This window comes from Sycon ciliatum, chromosome 13 (genome assembly GCF_964019385.1).
Source record: "Sycon ciliatum chromosome 13, ocSycCili1.1, whole genome shotgun sequence".
In the NCBI taxonomy this organism is placed as follows: Eukaryota; Metazoa; Porifera; class Calcarea; order Leucosolenida; family Sycettidae; genus Sycon; species Sycon ciliatum.
In genome coordinates this window covers 14,928,231-14,933,230 of record NC_088655.1, presented here as the reverse complement: position 1 = coordinate 14,933,230, position 5,000 = coordinate 14,928,231, and the positions used below count along the sequence as shown (strand labels likewise).

The window sequence follows — 5,000 nt, the reverse complement described above, 5'->3', positions numbered from 1 at the left end:
ATGCGTGAGGGAACTTCCGACCATGACAGTGGACCACGCCATGACCAGTCCTGCGGGAGGCTACCCGACGGCTCGTCATAACGAAATTCGGGACGTTCTGGCAGCCATCTTGAGGGATGTTGCGCGGGACGTGGAGATCGAGCCACTACTGCTGCCTTTCGCTGGGGAGCAGCTGGCAGGCAAGACAGCCTATCGCGCTAAGGAGGCCAGGCTGGACATCAGGGTTGGTGGTTTTTGGACGCGGCAGCAGGATGCCTTTTTTGATATCCGGGTTACACACCCAAGGTCGGACCTGCTGTCGCGCAAGCAAATCACAAACCAGCTCCAGAAGAATGAGAGGCAGAAGCATCGCAGCTACAGTGAGCGGATCAACCAGATCAACCGTGGGTCTTTCACGCCTCTGATGTTCACAACCAATGGCATGCTCGGCAAGGAATGCTCCATCTTCCTCAAGGCATAGGGGTACCAGATTATGGAGAAGAATGCTGATTTAGCATATTCTGTTGTGAGCCAGTTGCGATGCCGCCTTTCATTTTGTTTGCTTCGGTGGTGCATCACCTGCACACCTGCGAGGCTCTCGGACGTTTGAATGCAGAGTACGGGGCAGTTGTGACTTTTTGAGCTCTGCAAATTTTCAAGCCCAACCGGCACTAGGCCGGTCTGGAGGTAGCTAGGTAGGCATAACAGGCCCCTTGATGTGACAATGTCGTCGGAGGAGTCACCCACCGCACCAGCAGATTAGACCTTGCTGTGATGGACAATCAGGAGATCCGGCATCTCGCCAAGAGTCACAGACTGGAACACTCGGGACTTTCCCGTACCCAGATAGTCAAGCTTCTTCGCGACAAAGGTATTGGTTCGTCGACAAACTCAGCAGGTCAGTCTGACAAGGTGCGCGATGTTGTTCAGCAGGCATTGGCCGATATTGCAAAAAATGTTAAAGAATTGGCCGCCAAGGTAGCCCTAATTTCTGCCTTGCAGTTGGAGGTGTCGTCCCTTCGAGGAGAATTGGCAGCTCTCAAAGAAAGGAACTCTGATCGTGACCCTGTACAAACTAGCACACCTGAACCTCAACCCGTACGTGTACAACCGCCTGCTGACAGCGTCAGGTTGTACAGCGCGGCGGCACGTGCACAGTCGTCACAGGTGCGAGCACGGGATAACACATGGGGAGGCCCCAGCCAGCAGGCCAGTACTACACGACCCCAAACAAGTCACCCAGGCACTCAGGTCACGTCGTACTATGAAAACCGGCCCAAGCGCTCTGATCAACTACAGGGAGGATCCCGTACAAAATGTTGCGCTTTGTATGTGGGCAATGTCAATAGTGGGTGCACATGTCCATGGAGCTATGAAGCCGAGACCTCTGGTCGGCGGAGCTTAATGGGCCCCACCACCACACTCCATCATTCACCCCAGTGTCTGGAGATATGTGGATTTTGTAGAAAAAAAAACACATCAGAATCGATCGCCAAATGGTGTGAACGCCGAAATATACCTGTCATCAAGTGCTCCGTGTCTGAGACAAAGTACTTCGGGTTGGCCTTTGCTCACGTAATTCTGCCAATACAACACAAAGCTACTGTTCTGGAACCGGAATTCTGGCCTTCAAACGTCAGAGTTCGAGAATGGCGCTTCAAGGCTGACAGTGTAGCAACTGGTCGAGCTGCAGAGGAGCACTAAATGTTCTGTTTAAATCCTCACGCAGCCTCCTTTCAACCCTTAAACCCTCATGCACCTATCTTTCAGCCACGAAATATTTGCCCCACTGTAAATCCCCTACAGCATGAATTAATTAAAAGTAACCTCAAAATAGGATTCCTAAATGTTTGCCATCTTCTCAATAAAAAGCATGAAATTGAAGATTATATTCTTTCCCATAAAGTTGATATAATGATGCTGGCAGAGACTTTCTTAACAACCTCCGTTTCCGATGACATCCTACGCATACAGAATTACACCCTGGTCAGACGTGACAGGCCAACTCATGGCGGAGGCTTAGCAGCATATGTAAGAGATCATCTCCGAGCCCCAATTGTGAAGGCTGACACCCAGGTGGAAATGCTCATGTTAGAGGTCAGTGGGCAGCGTTCCAAGGTTCTCCTTGGTGGTGTGTACCGTCCTCCAGGCACTCCTGTGCAATTCTGGCAAGACTTGACGAATGCACTAGACTCTGTCATCTCCACACTTCCCACGTCACCTCTGGTCCTTGTTGGAGACTTCAATGTCGATGTAAGCTCCCGCGACAGCCCCCAGCTAAACAGCTTGCTGCACCTGTGTAATTCTTTCGACATCAAGAACCAAGTGGACAGTCCTACCAGAATTGGACCCCAAGGCAGCCAAACAACCCTGGCTCTCGCTCTGGTCGGAGACGATCATGTGAACTCTTGTGTAGTAGTACCTTGTACAATCAGTGACCACTTCGCTCTGGCACTTGATTTGCGACTCACAACGTCCTGTACACCGACCGTGCGACGTGGCCGTAACATTGCAAGAATTGATATGGGTCAATTTGCACACCACCTTCTAAATAGCGATCTAGAGAACTTCTGCTTTGCGCGGACAGAAGATGAAATGTGGGATATGTGGCTGGAGAAACTTGTCGCTGCCTTGAACACTCATGCTCCTATCCGTCTACACCGCCCAAGAGCTCCTACCCGGAAATCCTTCCCCTGGAAGACGCCAGCTCTACATGACCTAGTCCAGCGACGTGACGCGGCCCATCGACGGTGGAAAGCATCACCTGCAGACCCGGCACTACGCAATGTCTTCACTTCTGCCCGAGACGAAGCCAAGCGTATGTCACGACATCTCCGAGCCACCTACTTTAGGGACCTTCTTGCTGCTAGTCAGGCCAACGCACGAAAAACCTGGCAGACCATCAACTACCTCAGCGGTCGTAACAAGTCCTCAGTTCCACCAGCCGTCAGTGTCTCACAGCTCAGTGACCAATTCAGCGGTGTTGTGTCAGACCCAACTAGACCACTACGTCTCTCAGCCCCATTGGGTCCCACGAAGAAGGAATGCCTCGAAGAATTTGCTCCAGCAAGTGTGCAAGAGATCGCTAAGCTGCTCTCCAACATCGACGTGCGCAAAGCTGCAGGCAGCGACCAGGTTCCAGCTGCAATCCTCAAACACTGTTCTCCTGTCCTTGCACCGTCCCTCACCATACTAATCAATGCATCTCTGGCTTCTGGTGTTGTTCCTGCATCTCTGAAGATTGCGGATGTTCGTCCCCTCTTCAAGTCAGGCGACAAAGCTGTCGCTAAGAACTATAGACCAATATCGTTATTACCAATAGTTTCCAAAAGTCCTAGAACGGGTAGTCCACACGAGACTCTGTAAGTTCCTCTCCGGAAATTCCTTGTTCCCCGCAAACCAGTTCGCGTATCGCCCACTTCACTCCACAGAAGATGCCCTGACATTGGCTGTAGACAGATACTTGGAGGCAGCGGATCAGCAGCGCCATACAGGTCTTGTACTTGTCGATATGAGCAAGGCCTTCGATAAGGTCAAACACCAAATTTTGTTTACAGATCTATTTCAGCTTGGTATTACCTCAACGGCGCTCAGTTGGTTCATGAGCTACCTAACTGACCGCCAACAGCGAGTCGTCCTGAGCAATGGCCAGTCGTCCGCCCTCTCTCCCTGTGAGTGTGGTGTTCCTCACGGAAGTGTGCTGGGTCCTCTTTTGTTCTCCATCTACACAATGGAAATAGAACAGATCACAGCTCCAGCCCACTCACAGCTGTTTGCTGATGATATCCTGCTAGACGCCATCAGTCAATCCGTCGAATTCTTGAATTTAACCCTCTCCCGTTCAGTCTCCAACCTGGCCAACTTTCTGGAAGAAAGAGGCTTAATACTAAATCCCTCCAAAACCCACGTTCTAGCCCTTCATGCGTCTCGCAGGCAGCCCTTGTTACTTAACATAGAATGCAATGGAAATCCCCTAGCTCAGACCACAAATGCTCAATATCTAGGTCTACATCTCGACACCCAGCTTCGGTGGGAGACTCAAGTTGCAACTATTACACGGAAGACCTCCCAGAAACTGATGGCGCTGCGAGCCATTCGCTCCTGCTTAACTGAGCAACAAGCCCTGCTATTTTACAGATCGTTAACACTACCGGACATGTTGTATGGATCTAATGCCTTCTTCTCGGTTCTCTCTGCGCACCAACGGCATCAGCTTTCGGTCCTCGACAAGCGATGTATCCGCTGCGTTGCCAACCAGCCATTCCCCTCCCACACAGATCCCATCTACACCCGTCTAGGCCTCATCCCCATCATCCAAAACGCCCACTGTAAACTCCGCCTCCTCATGCTTCGTATCCACACCGCCAGAATTAGTAATCTCCTGTCCAAGCGCCTACGTCGCCAGACTGAAGGCGTCACTCGGATCAACGATCCAAATGCGTATGTTGTCCCTGCCACCAGGCGAGTCTCTGGTGACTGTCGGCCGCTCGTTTCTGCTGTTAAATTATGGAACGCCCTGCCCCAAGAGTTCAAGTCCCTCGCCTGCCATAGATCATTCAAGAGACTTTTAAAGGTTTATTTTTATGGTTAGCCAGCATCTAGGATTGGACTTGGAGTCGTGACTCAACTGTGACTCAACTGTGCTTTCTTCTTCTTCCTTTTTCTTTTTTTCCCTTTCTCTTTTTCTTTTTGAGTATTTGCAGTCTGTGTTTTCTGTGTTTTTCTCTCTTTCGTGGAGGCTTGCTTGTTGTATCCTTGGCTCTCGGCCGTTACTTTATCGCCATCATAATATTGGGCACCATTGCCCGTTTGGTCTGCGATACAAAATAAAATTTCAACAACAACAACAACATCATACCGGTCACACGGATTATGTGTGTGTGCGTGCATGCATGCATGCGTGTGTGTGTGTGTGTGTGTGTGTGTGTGTGTGTGTGTGTGTGTGTGTTTATGTGCACTCGTGCAGACGTATTTGTGTGAGCATGCGTTCATGTCGACATCCATTTTCCTACTTCAGAAGT

General features: G+C 50.6%; 1 protein-coding gene across 1 annotated transcript in view; it reads left to right on the top strand.

Moving 5' to 3' along the window:
- LOC135829036 (uncharacterized) overlaps positions 1-5,000 on the top strand; it is a 32,309-nt gene that overhangs the window by 5,443 nt on the left and 21,866 nt on the right. The window lies entirely within an intron of this gene.